General features: G+C 43.0%; 1 protein-coding gene across 3 annotated transcripts in view; it reads left to right on the plus strand.

The window, feature by feature from the left end:
- znf407 (zinc finger protein 407) overlaps positions 1–17,436 on the plus strand; it is a 196,894-nt gene that overhangs the window by 136,358 nt on the left and 43,100 nt on the right. The window lies entirely within an intron of this gene.

Genomic DNA, 17,436 nt, shown 5'->3' on the forward strand with positions numbered 1-17,436 from the left:
CTTTAACCCTAACCTTAACTCTAACCTTAACCCTTACTTTAACCCTAACCTTAACCCTAACCTTAACCCTAACCTTAACCCTTACTTTAACCCTAACCTTAGCCCTAACCATAACCCTTACTTTAACCCTAACCTTAGCCCTAACCTTAACCCTTACTTTAACCCTAACCTTAACTCTAACCTTAACCCTTACTTTAACCCTAACCTTAGCCCTAACCTTAACCCTTACTTTAACCCTAACCTTAACTCTAACCTTAACCCTTACTTTAACCCTAACCTTAACTCTAACCTTAACCCTTACTTTAACCTTAACCTTAGCCCTAACCTTAACCCTTACTTTAACCCTAACCTTAACTCTAACCTTAACCCTTACTTTAACCCTAACCTTAACTCTAACCTTAACCCTTACTTTAACCGTTTAAAATGTCAACTTCAATAGAGTACCACAGTATGAGTCATAATACTCATAAAACCTAAGGGTCAAACAAGGAAATGGTTCCAATTGTCTTTCGACCATTTACAGTGCCTTGCGAAAGTATTCGGCCCCCTTGAACTTTGCGACCTTTTGCCACATTTCAGGCTTCAAACATAAAGATATAAAACTGTATTTTTTTGTGAAGAATCAACAACAAGTGGGACACAATCATGAAGTGGAACGACATTTATTGGATATTTCAAACTTTTTTAACAAATCAAAAACTGACAAATTGGGCGTGCAAAATTATTCAGCCCCTTTACTTTCAGTGCAGCAAACTCTCTCCAGAAGTTCAGTGAGGATCTCTGAATGATCCAATGTTGACCTAAATGACTAATGATGATAAATACAATCCACCTGTGTGTAATCAAGTCTCCGTATAAATGCACCTGCACTGTGATAGTCTCAGAGGTCCGTTAAAAGCGCAGAGAGCATCATGAAGAACAAGGAACACACCAGGCAGGTCCGAGATACTGTTGTGAAGAAGTTTAAAGCCGGATTTGGATACAAAAAGATTTCCCAAGCTTTAAACATCCCAAGGAGCACTGTGCAAGCGATAATATTGAAATGGAAGGAGTATCAGACCACTGCAAATCTACCAAGACCTGGCCGTCCCTCTAAACTTTCAGCTCATACAAGGAGAAGACTGATCAGAGATGCAGCCAAGAGGCCCATGATCACTCTGGATGAACTGCAGAGAACTACAGCTGAGGTGGGAGACTCTGTCCATAGGACAACAATCAGTCGTATATTGCACAAATCTGGCCTTTATGGAAGAGTGGCAAGAAGAAAGCCATTTCTTAAAGATATCCATAAAAAGTGTTGTTTAAAGTTTGCCACAAGCCATCTGGGAGACACACCAAACATGTGGAAGAAAGTGCTCTGGTCAGATGAAACCAAAATTGAACTTTTTGGCAACAATGCAAAACGTTATGTTTGGCGTAAAAGCAACACAGCTCATCACCCTGCACACACCATCCCCACTGTCAAAAATGGTGGTGGCAGCATCATGGTTTGGGCCTGCTTTTCTTCAGCAGGGACAGGGAAGATGGTTAAAATTTATGGGAAGATGGATGGAGCCAAATACAGGACCATTCTGGAAGAAAACCTGATGCAAAAGTCTGCAAAAGACCTGAGACTGGGACGGAGATTTGTCTTCCAACAAGACAATGATCCAAAACATAAAGCAAAATCTACAATGGAATGGTTCAAAAATAAACATATCCAGGTGTTAGAATGGCCAAGTCAAAGTCCAGACCTGAATCCAATCGAGAATCTGTGGAAAGAACTGAAAACTGCTGTTCACAAATGCTCTCCATCCAACCTCACTGAGCTCGAGCTGTTTTGCAAGGAGGAATGGGAAAAAATGTCAGTCTCTCGATGTGCAAAACTGATAGAGACATACCCCAAGCGACTTACAGCTGTAATCGCAGCAAAAGGTGGCGCTACAAAGTATTAACTTAAGGGGGATGAATAATTTTGCACGCCCAATTTTTCAGTTTTTGATTTGTTAAAAAAGTTTGAAATATCCAATAAATGTCGTTCCACTTCATGATTGTGTCCCACTTGTTGTTGATTCTTCACAAAAAAATACAGTTTTATATCTTTATGTTTGAAGCCTGAAATGTGGCAAAAGGTCGCAAAGTTCAAGGGGCCGAATACTTTCGCAAGGCACTGTATTTTTCCTATAAGGGGATTTTGGAAACATTTAAAATAAGGGCTGTGTTTACCCTGGTGTGACATTTTGATAACAGTGTAAATCTCTCTAGGAAAAGGTGTCTTTTATCAATATATTTTCTGTATTTACTCCCCAAATATGAAAAGCTAATTAGCTTCTAATGTGGCTATAATAAAGAACTACAAATGCCATCAGGACGAGGTTGCCGAATCGAAGCGAAGGTAAGAATCTCTGGATCAACTATCTAACGTTAGCTAAGTTTAGTGAATAATAAATTGGAGGGGAAAAAAATTGTGCAAGTTTTAAATTGACACCACCTGATAGGAAAGGTTGACGTGCAGGAGCTTGCTGGGATTCGTAGTCTTGCATGATGGCTACTTTGGTGCTAATGAACATGTTTGAATCTGAGAGTAAATAGAGCTGAATATATTGATAAAAGTCACCTTGTCCTAGAGAGATTTACACGGTTATCAAAACATCACGCCAGGGTACGTCTACACTAAGTACAGTCCTTATTTTAAGTGTTTAATTTATGGTGGAATAATGATTGGAATGTCTTGGTTTTATGGGTATTTTGACACCCTCACTGTAGGAATTAGGACGTCCCAAGGACACTGTTTAGACTTTTCCCCCTATTCTATATCTGTTCTACACGGCACATTTCTATCTGTCTGTTTTGTCAGAATGTTGAAGATAGAAATGTCATGAATAGAGCTGACATGACTCTCTATTTTACCTGACAGACAATCATATCTGTTCCACACAGCACGTTTCGTTGAACGTTCTCGCAACGTTACATCCTCCTGAACGAGGCCCCAGGAGCGGTGATGGCAATAACAACATGGCTGTTTATTGGCTTCCTATTGTACCCAGGAACGTCTGGGCCTTAGTGTGGCATTCCAAATTTACCAACAGGCTAAACTTCCCAACCAACAGACCAATTACACGTTTTTTTAAACCCGAGTCCCCATGTTTCCTGTTACGATGCCCCTGTTAGGAGCTTTCACTGCATTATTTCTGTTCTCCCAACATAATTGAATCCCCTGGCTGCTCATCACTGGGCTAATTTGACCCAATGTGCAGCGCTTGGTAATCAGAGTGCTGCCTATTAGGCTACCAGACCCCAATTAAGTGTCCTCTTATTTCCACATAACGAGCGCCTCTGTTATTGTGTTTTCCTTTTTAGTGCTCAGGCTTTGTTTGGCTAATTTTGTCATAGAAGTGGTATTGAAGTAGATATGAATGTCTTATTAAAGTGGAGTTTCTGTTAAGGTTAGGGGTGTTTAGTCAGGGAGGGAGGGTGAGAGGGAGAGAGAGAGAGACCTGATTCGTGACACCCAGAAAGCTAACTCAATATGAAGCACAGATATAAGTGAGTACGATAGTTGATGGGGAATTGTAATATAGTGAAAGTTTAACATTCTCTCTGTCTTTCACACATGCCCACACACACGTAGCACACATGCACTCTCTGTCTTTCTCTCTCTCTCTCTCTCTCTCTCTCTCTCTCTCTCTCTCTCTCTCTCTCTCTCTCTCTCTCTCTCTCTCTCTCCCTCTCTCTCTCTCTCCCCACTGACTCTATCTATGGCACTTTCTTGTTTTCTCTTTCTGTCTCAGTCCTGTTTAAGTGACTAGAGCTGTGTGTGAAAGGAGCCCATGGAGAGCAATAGCAGAGTGTGTGTGTGTGTGTGTGCGTGCATGCATGCGTGCTTGTTTATGTGTGTGTGTGTGTGCGCATGCATGAGCGTGTGTCTCTCTGTGTTTCTCTGTGTGTGTGTTTGGTGTTTGTGTCGGCTCCCCGTTGCCTAATTAAAGGGTGAGGAAAGCCACTCACAGAGAGATTAAACCTAAAAGGCCAAATTAGCACTAAAAAGGGGTGTGGCAAATCCACACAGGCACAGGCCATGAAATCTCTCTTGACACCTGTGAAAAGAAGAGGGGGGGGTGAATAAAAAAAGGTTTCTGTTTCTGGAGTCTGTGCATGTTTAATGAGACATTTCAGCGGGGTTCGCTAGTTGGGCTATATGCCGCAGACTGTGTGTGTATCAGGGCAGACTCCAGTGTTTTAGGGCTGGACTCCATAACTGAACAGACTCCAGAGTGTGTGTGTGTGTGTGTGTGTGTGTGTGTGTGTGTGTGTGTGTGTGTGTGTGTGTGTGGGTGTGGGTGTGGGTGTGTGGGTGGGTTGGTGGGTGGGTGTGTGTATGTTGAAAATTCAGACATACAGTATTCATGCACAGACAGACAGACAGACAGACAGACAGACAGACAGACAGACAGACAGAGACAGACCAGACCAGACAAGGCCAGACCCGACCTCGCTCGCTGCAGGCCGAAGCAATACCACTCACACAGAGGTACAGTTGAAGTCGGAAGTTTACATACACTTAGGTTGGAGTAATTCAACCACTCCACAAATTTCTTGTTAACAAACTATAGTTTGTCGGTTAGGACATCTACTTTGTACATGACACAAGTCATTGTTCCAACAATTGTTTACAGATACATTATTTCACTTATAATTCACTGTATCACAATTCCAGTGGGTCGGAAGAGAATGGGAAAATCAAAAGAAATCAGCCAAGACCTCAGAAAAACAATTGTAGGCCTCCACAAGTTTGGTTCATCCTTCGGAGCAATTTCCAAACACCTGAAGGTACCACGTTCATCTGTACAAACAATAGTATGCAAGTATAAACACCATGGGACCACGCAGCCATCATACCGCTCAGGAAGGAGACGCATTCTGTCTCGTAGAGATGAACGTACTTTGGTGTAAAAAGTACAAATCAATCCCAGAACAACAGCAAAGGACCTTGTGAAGATGCTGGAGGAAACAGGTACAAAAGTATCTATATCCACAGTAAAACGAGTCCTATATCGACATAACCTGAAAGACCGCTCAGCAAACAACTGCTCCAAAACCGCCATAAAAAAGCCAGACTACGGTTTGCAACTGCACATGGGGACGAAGATCGTACTTTTATAAATAGAACTGTTTGGCCATAATGACCGTCGTTATGTTTGGAGGAAAAAGGGGGAGGTCTGCAAGCAAAATAACACCATCCCAACCATGAAGCACAGAGGTGGCAGCATTATGTTGTGGGGGTGCTTTGCTTCAGGAGGGACTGGTGCACTTCACAAAATAGATCATTTTCCTGCCTCATGATGCTATGTGGATATGTTGAAGCAACATCTCAAGACATCAGTCAGGAAGTTAAAGCTTGGTCGCAAATGGGTCTTCCAAATGGACAATGACCCCACACATACTTCCAAAGTTGTGGAAAATGGCTTAAGGACAACGAAGTCAAGGTATTGTAGTGGCCATCACAAAGCCCTGATCTCAATCCTATAGAACATTTGTGGGCAGAACTGAAAAAGCGTGTGTGAGCAAGGAGGCCTACAAACCTGACTCAGTTACACCAGCTCTGTCAGGAGGAATGGGCCAAAATACACCCAACTTATTGTGGGAAGCTTGTAGAAGGCTACCCTAAATGTTTAACCTAAGTTAAACAATTCAAATGCAATGCTACCAAATACTAATTGAGTGTATGTAAACTTCTGACCCACTGGGAATGTGATGAAATAAATCACTCTCTACTATTATTCTGACATTTCACATTCTTGTGGTGATCCTAACTGACCTAAAACAGGGCATTTTTACTTGGATTAAATGTCAGGAATTGTGAAAAACTGAGTTGAAATGTATTTGGCTAAGGTGTATGTAAACTTCCCACTTCAGCTGTATGTGTATGTTTGACCTGCTTTTAACGAGAGTCAGAGAGAGAGACAGAAACAGAGAGGGAAAAGGGGAATGAGATAGGGGCATAACCAGTCCAAGGAGGCGAGCCCCAGTCACTGCTTGGTGGGACATTATGTTAAACAGTGTGACTATTGATGTGACACTCTTCTGTCTCGTCTGTGTCCCCAAGGCTCAGAGAATCTATCCGTCATACAATCTCCATACGTCCTCCTATCTCCCACACACACACCCTCCTATACCCAATACATACACCCTCCTATCCCCCCCCACACCCTCCTATCCCCCACACACACCCTCCTATCTCCCACACACACACCCTCCTATCTCCCATACACACACCCTCCTATACCCAATACATACACCCTCCTATCCCCCCCACACCCTCCTATCCCCCCCACACCCTCCTATCCCCCACACACACCCTCCTATCTCCCACACACACACCCTCCTATCTCCCATACACACACCCTCCTATACCCAATACATACACCCTCCTATCCCCCCCACACCCTCCTATCCCCCCCACACCCTCATATCCCCCACACACACCCTCCTATCTCCCACACACACACACCCTCCTTTCCCGCACACACACTCCCTCCTATCCCCCCCACACACACCCCCTATCTCCCACACACACACCCTCCTATCCCCAATACATACACCCTCCTATCCCCCCCCACACCCTCCTATCTCCCACACACACCCTCCTATCTCCCACACACACACACTCCTGTCTCCCACACACACACCCTCCTATCCCCAATACATACACCCTCCTATCCCCCCCACTCCCTCCTATCCCCCACACACACACCCTCCTATCTGCCATGCACACACCCTCCTATCCCCCATGCACACACCCTCCGATCCCCCATACACACACCCTCCTATCCCCCATACACACATCCTCCTATCCCCCATACACACATCCTCCTATCCCCCATGCACACCTTATCCCATTCCCCATACACACACCCTCCTATCCCCCATACACACACACACACACACACACATACACGTCTAAGACCCTCCCTTCTGGACAGTGAATAATTCTGATTTTGGCTTCCCTCCTGATAATGATCCTCTCTCTCTCTCGCTCTCTTGCTCTCTCGTGCTCTCTCGTGCTCTCTCTCTCTCTCTCTCTCTCTCTCTCTCTCTCTCTCTCTCTGTGGCTTCAGAAATACTATCTTCATTGAACTGGTGAATTGATAATACTCTCCTGACACATTTTATTACAAAGGCCCGGTTTGTAAAAGGTAATCATTTACTGTTGCTGGTATCTCTCCTGGACCATACATCTAATGCCTTCACAGGACAAAGTTATCCTGTAGTTCCATGAGCTATTGTTTTTTTGTGTGTGTGTTGTTGTTGGTTTGTAGATGTCTAGTTTTATTTTAAGGTTTTGTCAGTGCCCAAGAGATTTTGGCGAAGTATAGGACTAGTTAAAAAGGCAATATATACTTGAGTTTGTATGTGTGTGTGTGTGTGTGTGTGTGTGTGTGTGTGTGTGTGTGTGTGTGTGTGTGTGTGTGTGTGTGTGTGTGTGTGTGTGTTTGTCTGCGTGTGTTGTTGAAGCACATCAATGAAAATGACAGTGAATGGGGCCTAATCCCTGCGGGTAGCAGAATCCAAAACACCAAGTACCACAATCTCATCATTTCAATTTATCATATTTATTCATTTTCCTCTAGCTCCAGCTTAATGCCCTCTCTCCCTTCCTCTCTCCCCCCTCTGTAATCTGTTTTTTCTTCTCTCCGTCTCTCTGCTGGCAATGTGTGAGCCTGGCAGTCACGCTGATTGACAGCACTCAAGTAGCCTACGGAAAAGCCGCTCATTTTTTGTCAGGCATGGCACTGGTGTTGCAGGCCTTATCTGGAACCCCAATTTATTGCCTTTTCTCTGGGCAAAAGGGGTTGCCACTCACCCAGATTGACAGCCCTCAGATTTGGAGGCTGCAGTGCAGGGATTTCCTTTCAGTTGTTATTCTTTTCCTTCTATATTCCCTCCCCTGTTTGCCACTCATTCTAGTAAACATGCACGCACACACACACACACACACACACACACACACACACACACACACACACACACACACACACACACACACACACACTCTCCCATGCTTACTTGTCTTTGACCATTTTTTTTTGCTATGGCCTTACCTGCCATTTGATTGACAGACAAAAATTCATGTCTGTCCTCTCTCCAAAACTAGTCAGGTTCATTTTTGAACTTGTATCTTTGTTTTGGTAATTGTTGTTTTAGTCGGGGGGGGGGGGGGGGGGGGGATTATGGTGGAAACTAGAAGGATAATTAAAGGTGTGTGTGTGTGTGTGTGTGTGTGTGCGTGTGTGTGTGTTTCAGCCTAGCTCTTTCTGCTATTCTGTCTGTAACCGCTTACAGTGCATTAAGGACTCGTGTGGATGAGTGTCTGTGTGTGTCCCTCCATGCTCACTCGCTCGCGCCAGCGGAATGACCTCAGAATCCCGGAGGCTTATCGTAGCGGTGTTCCACATTATTGATAGCAGCAGAGATATTGACAGGCTGGCGCGGGCGCCGGGGACGGAGGATGGGACTTTGATATGACATATTGTGCGTCTCAGCAGAAGCCATAAATAATTGTGACACGTTTTTGTATGCATGGGAAAGTCCTTGATTCAGTCCCCCATAAAAATAAACTTCTATTATAGAAGGTGTTTGTCAAGTGGGCGCGTGATGGATGGCACAGCGTTTATCCCGTGGCAGGACGACGGGTTATGGATGCTGGGGAGGAGTCGCCGCAGGAGCCCTGACACCAGAGTAATTACTGCCCCTCCTGCGTTCTACGCACCTGCACACGCCTCGGTCCCTCTAACGCCACTATCTTGGACAATGACGACGTGGCCAAAGGCCTGAAGATAAGACTGAGATCTATCTATATATATATATATATATATATATATATATATATATATATATATACAGTGCCTTGCGAAAGTATTCGGCCCCCTTGAACTTTGCGACCTTTTGCCACATTTCAGGCTTCAAACATAAAGATATAAAACTGTATTTTTTTGTGAAGAATCAACAACAAGTGGGACACAATCATGAAGTGGAACGACATTTATTGGATATTTCAAACTTTTTTAACAAATCAAAAACTGAAAAATTGGGCGTGCAAAATTATTCAGCCCCCTTAAGTTAATACTTTGTAGCGCCACCTTTTGCTGCGATTACAGCTGTAAGTCGCTTGGGGTATGTCTCTATCAGTTTTGCACATCGAGAGACTGAAATTTTTTCCCATTCCTCCTTGCAAAACAGCTCGTGCTCAGTGAGGTTGGATGGAGAGCATTTGTGAACAGCAGTTTTCAGTTCTTTCCACAGATTCTCGATTGGATTCAGGTCTGGACTTTGACTTGGCCATTCTAACACCTGGATATGTTTTTTTTTAACCATTCCATTGTAGATTTTGCTTTATGTTTTGGATCATTGTCTTGTTGGAAGACAAATCTCCGTCCCAGTCTCAGGTCTTTTGCAGACTCCATCAGGTTTTCTTCCAGAATGGTCCTGTATTCGGCTCCATCCATCTTCCCATCAATTTTAACCATCTTCCCTGTCCCTGCTGAAGAAAAGCAGGCCCAAACCATGATGCTGCCACCACCATGTTTGACAGTGGGGATGGTGTGTTCAGCTGTGTTGCTTTTACGCCAAACATAACGTTTTGCATTGTTGCCAAAAAGTTCAATTTTGGTTTCATCTGACCAGAGCACCTTCTTCCACATGTTTGGTGTGTCTCCCAGGTGGCTTGTGGCAAACTTTAAACGACACTTTTTATGGATATCTTTAAGAAATGGCGTTCTTCTTGCCACTCTTCCATAAAGGCCAGATTTGTGCAATATACGACTGATTGTTGTCCTATGGACAGAGTCTCCCACCTCAGCTGTAGATCTCTGCAGTTCATCCAGAGTGATCATGGGCCTCTTGGCTGCATCTCTGATCAGTCTTCTCCTTGTATGAGCTGAAAGTTTAGAGGGACGGCCAGGTCTTGGTAGATTTGCAGTGGTCTGATACTCCTTCCATTTCAAAATTATCGCTTGCACAGTGCTCCTTGGGATGTTTAAAGCTTGGGAAATCTTTTTGTATCCAAATCCGGCTTTAAACTTCTTCACAACAGTATCTCGGACCTGACTGGTGTGTTCCTTGTTCTTCATGATGCTCTCTGCGCTTTTAACGGACCTCTGAGACTATCACAGTGCAGGTGCATTTATACGGAGACTTGATTACACACAGGTGGATTGCATTTATCATCATTAGTCATTTAGGTCAACATTGGATCATTCAGAGATCCTCACTGAACTTCTGGAGAGAGTTTGCTGCACTGAAAGTAAAGGGGCTGAATAATTTTGCACGCCCAATTTTTCAGTTTTTGAATTGTTAAAAAAGTTTGAAATATCCAATAAATGTCGTCCCACTTGTTGTAGATTCTTCACAAAAAAATACAGTTTTATATCTTTATGTTTGAAGCCTGAAATGTGGCAAAAGGTCGCAAAGTTCAAGGGGGCCGAATACTTTCGCAAGGCACTGTATATATATATAGAGTTGTAGTACACTGACTGTACAAGCAGCCACTGCATTATCAGCCTAGCTCAGCTACATAATATAATTTATCATATACTGTATATGGCATTTAGCAGATGCTTTTATCCGAAGTGACTTACGTGCATACATTTTACATATAGGTGGCCCCAGCGGGAATACAACCCACAAGCCTTTGCTTTGCAAGCGCCGTGCTCTACTGACTGAGCCTTTCCATACAAACACATGTTACAAGCCGTTATGAATATATACTATCAACTCTTCAACTTCTTACATGCCCACACATACTCTGTAAATATGTACTGTCAACTCTTTCATACTCTTACATGCCCACACATACGCTATAATATAGTCTACCTCTTTTGACTCAATCATAATTCTAATTTATACTTCTTGTGTTATGTTATTGGCGTAATTTGATACATCCACTGTGTTTAACTTTCTCTAATGTCTCAGTATGTGATTGAGTGGCGGCAGTTCGACGGAGTGGGGTGAGGTGTCTCCTAGAAGCAGCCTGCCAGGCGAGGCAGAGGAGACGTGTGGGGGTGGGGGTGAGGGAGCTGTGGGTGGATGTTCGGAGGGGAGGGGGCATGGGGTGAAGCCAGACGCAGACCGTCAGTGGGAGTGACACCTGTTTCACCGCTGTCGCACCCTCATCGCAACAGCTGGTCCGGACCTCCACGCGCTCTCGCTTTCTCCTCCTCCTCCTCATCCCCTGCTTCCCTAGAAGACAATGGGCATGTGGAGATTTTAGTGAGCAGCTCCAGCCCAGCTGTTTCCATGTTCATGGTGGTAATGAGGACGTAAACAGAGCGGAGTGATGCCCAGCAGATTGTGCTATGTGTTTATCTTCAGTAGTTGCATTTTTTGTTGCAGGTGTTGTTGTTGGTGTTAAACCCGAGCCTTTTATAAAGTCAATTGTTGTTACTGCTTGGCAAGAAAACGATCTAGCCTGGTTGGTGGGCGATGGTTCACTTTTTGGTCTCAGACATGATGATACATCATGGTGCACTACCTAGGCCTTTCTCCGGTTGGGTAGAGTGTGCGCATACCTGTTTTTTTTTTTTTGGGGGGGGGTGTTATTTATTTGCACCAAAGAAAATAAGTAAATTGACAAACAGTACAGATCAAAAGTAAAAATGGTGTGCTGCTGAGGTTGGACTAGGGCTATTATGAAAACCACACCACGAATATACAGTGGGGCAAAAAAGTATTTAGTCAGCCACCAATTGTGCATTTTCTCCCACTTAAAAAGATGAGAGAGGCCTGTAATTTGCATCATAGGTACACTTCAGCAATGACAGACAAAATGAGAAAAAAAATCCAGAAAATCACATTGTAGGATTTTTTATGAATTTATTTGCAAATTATGGTGGAAAATAAGTATTTGGTCAATAACAAAAGTTTATCTCAATACTTTGTTATATACCCATTGTTGGCAATGACAGAGGTCAAACGTTTTCTGTAAGTCTTCACAAGGTTTTCACACACTGTTGCTGGTATTTTGGCCCATTCCTCCATGCAGATCTCCTCTAGAGCAGTGATGTTTTGGGGCTGTTGCTGGGCAACACAGACTTTCAACTCCCTCCAAAGATTTTCTATGGGGTTGAGATCTGGAGACTGGCTAGGCCACTCCAGGACCTTGAAATGCTTCTTACGAAGCCACTCCTTCGTTGCCCGTGTTTGGGATCATTGTCATGCTGAAAGACCCAGCCACGTTTCATCTTCAATGCCCATCTTCAATGCCCTTGCTGAATCTCGCGATACATGGCCCCATTCATTCTTTCCTTTACACGGATCAGTCGTCCTGGTCCCTTTGCAAAAAAACAGCCCCAAAGCATGATGTTTCCACCCCCATGCTTCACAGTAGGTATGGTGTTCTTTGGATGCAACTCAGCATTCGTTGTCCTCCAAACACGACGAGTTGAGTTTTTACCAAAAAGTTATATTTTGGTTTCATCTGACCATATGACATTCTCCCAATCTTCTTCTGGATCATCCAAATGCTCTCTAGCAAACTTCAGATGGGCCTGGACATGTACTGGCTTAAGCAGGGGGACACGTCTGGCACTGCAGGATTTGAGTCCCTGGCGGCGTAGTGTGTTACTGATGGTAGGCTTTGTTACTTTGGTCCCAACTCTCTGCAGGTCATTCACTAGGTGGTTCTGGGATTTTTGCTCACCGTTCTTGTGATAATTTTGACCCCACGGGGTGAGATCTTGCGTGGAGCCCCAGATCGAGTAAGATTATTAGTGGTCTTGTATGTCTTTCATTTCCTAATAATTGCTCCCACTGTTGATTTCTTCAATCCAAGCTGCTTACCTATTACAGATTCAGTCTTCCCAGCCTGGTGCAGGTCTACAATTTTGTTTCTGGTGTCCTTTGACAGCTCTTTGGTCTTGGCCATAGTGGAGTTTGGAGTGTGACTGTTTGAGGTGTCAGGTGTCTTTTATACTGATAACAAGTTCAAACAGGTGCCATTAATACAGGTAACGAGTGGAGGACAGAGGAGCCCCTTAAAGAACAAGTTACAGGTCTGTGAGAGCCAGAAATCTTGCTTGTTTGTAGGTGACCAAATACTTATTTTCCACCATATTTTGCAAATAAATTCATTAAAAATTCTACCATTTTGTCTGTCATAGTTGCAGTGTACCTATGATGAAAATTACAGGCCTCTCTCATCTTTTTAAGTGGGAGAACTTGCACAATTGGTGGCTGACCGAATACTTTTTTTGCCCCACTGTGAGTGCAAAAAAAAATAATCTAAAAGATCATTCAGTTTGGTTCATCAGGCTGACCCCCAGTCTTCACTTGAAGTTATTTAGGGATGATGATGTTTCAGCAATGTGACGATAAGAATTCCAGAGTATGGTACCTCTGTATCTGACAGTCAGTTTCTCTATGTGAGGTGTGGCAGTGGGGTTATTACAGTGTCTTGTGTTACAGTTGAAGTTGGAAGTTTACATATACTTAGGTTGGAGTCATTAAAACTCGTTGTTCAACCACTCCACAAATTTCTTGTTAACAAACTATAGTTTTGGCAAGTCGGTTAGGACATCTACTTTTTGCATGACACAAATAATTTTTCCAACAATTGTTTACGGAAATATTATTTCACTTATAATTCACTGTATCACAATTCCAGTGGGTCAGAAGTTTACATACACTAAGATGACTGAGCCTTTAAACAGCTTGGAAAATTCCAGAAAATTATGTCATGGCTTTAGAAGCTTCTGATGGGCGAATTGACATCATTTGAGTCATTTGGAGGTGTACCTGTGGGATGTATTTCAAGGCCTACCTTCAAACTCAGTGCCTCTTTGCTTGACATCATGGGGAAATCAAAGAAATCATTTAAGACCTCAGAAAAACAATTGTAGACCTCCACAAGTCATGTTCATCCTAGAGAGCAATTTCCAAATGCCTGAAAGTACCACGTTCATCTCTACAAACAATAGTACGCAAGTATAAACACCATGGGACCACGCAGCCGTCATACCGCTCAGGAAGGAGAGGCGTTCTGTCTCCTAGAGATGAACGTACTTTGGTGCGAAAAGTGCAAATCAATCCCAGAACAAGAGCAAAGGACCATGTGAAGATGCTGGAGGAAAAAGGTACAAAAATATCTAGATCCGCATTTAAATGAGTCCTATATCGACATATCTTGAATGGCCGCTCAGCAAGGAAGAAGCCACTGCTCCAATACCGCTTAAAAAAAACAGACTAAGGTTTGCAACTGCAAATGGGGACAAAGATCGTACTTTTTGGAGAAATGTCCTCTGGTCTGATGAAACAAAATAGAACTGTTTGGCCATAATGACCATTGTTATGTTTGGAGGAAAAAGGGGGAGGCTTGCAAGCCAAAGAACACCATCCTAACCGTGAAGCACGGGAGTGGCAGCACCATGTTGTGGGGGTGCTTTGCTGCAGGAGGGACTGGTGCACTTCACAAAATAGATGGCATCATGAGGGAGGAAAATTCAGTGAAAATATTGAAGCAACATCTCAAGACATCGGTCAGGAAGTAGAGGCAAAATGGCTTAAGGACAAGGTATTGGAGTGGCCATCACAAAGCCCTGACCTCAATCTTATAGAAAATGTGTGGGCAGAACTGAAAAAATGTGTGCGAGTATGGAGGCCTACAAACCTGACAGCTCTGTCAGGAGGAATGGGCCAAAATTCACCCAACTTACTGTGGGAAGCTTGTGGAAGGCTACCCGAAACATCGACCCAAGTTAAACAATTTAAAGACAATGCTACCAAATACTAATTGAGTGTATGTAAACTTCTGACCCACTGGGAATGTGATGGAAGATATGAAAGCTGAAATAAATCATTCTCTCTACTATTATTCTGACATTTCACGTTCTTAAAATAAAGTGGTGATCCTAACTGACCTAAGACAGGGCATTTTTACTAGGATTAAATGTCAGGAATTGTGAAAAACAGAGTTTTTAAGGGCTGTAAAGATTTGATCCACAAGTTGCAAAAGAGCCATATCTGAGGAGTAGTCTTTACGAAAACCATATTGATGGTCATATAAAATACAGTGTTGATTTAAATGTTTCAACATTCTCTTATACACCAATTTTTCTAGGATTTTAGAAAAACATGGCAGTACAGATATTGGGCAATCATTTGTAAAAGATCTTGGATCCTCAGATTTATAGAGAGGGATAACGTTGGCATTTTTCTAATCTTTATGAACAATACCATTTTGCATAGAGGCTCAGTAATCGAGGAAGGCAAACAGGCACCAATCTTATCAAGACATGCTGCTGATATCTTTAAGTTACCAACTACCTCCATCACCTACATTACATCAAACTCAAGCAGAGAAGGGAAATGTTCCTTTGTGTAATCCATGGGATTTCCATCAGTTTTCTAAATTTTCTTTGACACATTCACAAAAAAGTTTTTTAATTCACATGAAATAACATCAGGATCATTAAAGCTCTTATTTCCAACAATAAATTGAGATGGAATCATTGTAGATTCCTTTTTCTTATTCAACAGTTGATTGATGATTTTCCAAGTCAACTTTATTTTATTTAAGGATTCTTGGAATTTGTTAGTAAAATATTTTTTGGTGGGGATGTCTGAAGTAGGTGAGTAAATTTCTTCTTAACTTTTTGTAATTATCAGAATTCAGGGTAGAGGGATTTGTGAGAAACTTGTTTTTCTTTTCACTGAGGATTTTTGGAGACCGGTTATAAACCAAGATTTCCAAAATCCTTCTGCTGCTCTCTTACATGGTTTGACTCATGGAAATCAGTGGTGAAAAACAGAATTGAAAGATGTGAGAAAAGTCTGGTAAGCAGGCTCCACATCGGCCTAATTATAAAAATGTTCCCATGAAATATCATCAATCAACATCTTAAAGCACTCACAATTACTTTTGTTAAATATTCTACATTTAAAGCTATTAATCACTCCCATCTGTTCATTTCCAGCTGCCGAAGAGAAGTAGAACATTGGAACGTGGTCAGAAATGTGAGGATAAACTATACCTGTATTAGCCACATTTTTCAAAGAATTTGTTAAAATATTATTAATAAGGGTGGCAGATGAGCTGGTCAGTCTTACCACTTTTTTTTTTACCACACAGAGGGAATTTCTATGAAAGACATTCAACATCAATGTTATCAGATCTAAGTGTGAGGTTCTCTCACAAAGAATTGAAATCGTTTATGAACAAAAATCGACACTCTTCCTCCCACTCTTGATGTTTCACAGTGGTGAACAGCATTATGTCATGAAGCGTGGTTGGGACATGTCATAAAGCGTGGTTGGGACATGTCATGAAGCATGGTTGGGACATGTCATAAAGCGTGGTTGGGACATGTCATAAAGCGTGGTTGGGACATGTCATAAAGCGTGGTTGGGACATGTCATAAAGCGTGGTTGGGACATGTCATTACGCGTGGTTGGGACATGTCATTAAGCGTGGTTGGGACATGTCATAAAGCGTGGTTGGGACATGTCATGAAGCGTGGTTGGGACATGTCATAAAGCGTGGTTGGGACATGTCATAAAACGTGGTTGGGACATGTCATAAAGCGTGGTTGGGACATGTCATAAAGCGTGGTTGGGACATGTCTTAAAGCGTGGTTGGGACATGTCATAAAGCGTGGTTGGGACATGTTAAAAAGCGTGGTTGGGACATGTCATGAAGCGTGGTTGGGACATGTCATAAAGCGTGGTTGGGACATGTCATGAAGCGTGGTTGGGACATGTCATAAAGCGTGGTTGGGACATGTCATAAAGCGTGGTTGGGACATGTCATAAAGCGTGGTTGGGACATGTCATTAAGCGTGGTTGGGACATGTCATAAAGTGTGGTTGGGACATGTCATAAAGCGTGGTTGGGACATGTCATTAAGCGTGGTTGGGACATGTCATGGAATGGAAAAACATAGAAGTGCATGCCTCACATGTCAAATACAACACTTTCCCATGGAATGCACATTGACACAGTCCACATAACACCACTGAACACTTCAGAGGGTTATGGCATTTAGAGCGATGTGTGCTTTTGGTGTTGAGGTTAGGTGAAACGCATGAACAAAGTAGAGTAAAGATATATGTGTGGATCCGTGTGGGTCAAATCAGTGGACTATAGCGGAGTCACCTGCCGTATGCCTACGAGAGGGTTGGTGACCGACCAGCTGATCATACTTCAGGTATGCGATGTTGCCTTTTTTATTGTTTGTTTTTCAATTAGTCGTGGCAGCAATTGCTCTCTTTTGAAGCGTACCTTTTCGGAGAAGTATACATTGATGAAGATTTTGGTTCCCATCCTTGTCTTTGAACCTGAGCAGTTTCACCACTACAGATCTGGTGCCAACCATCGGGGACGAAAGTGCCATTACTATGCGCCCTCTCCATCTCGATGAGTTTAGGGTCCGGTTTGAGATGACCTGCCAGCAGTTTCTTGGCCTTG

This window comes from Oncorhynchus mykiss, chromosome 2, assembly GCF_013265735.2.
Source record: "Oncorhynchus mykiss isolate Arlee chromosome 2, USDA_OmykA_1.1, whole genome shotgun sequence".
In the NCBI taxonomy this organism is placed as follows: Eukaryota; Metazoa; Chordata; class Actinopteri; order Salmoniformes; family Salmonidae; genus Oncorhynchus; species Oncorhynchus mykiss.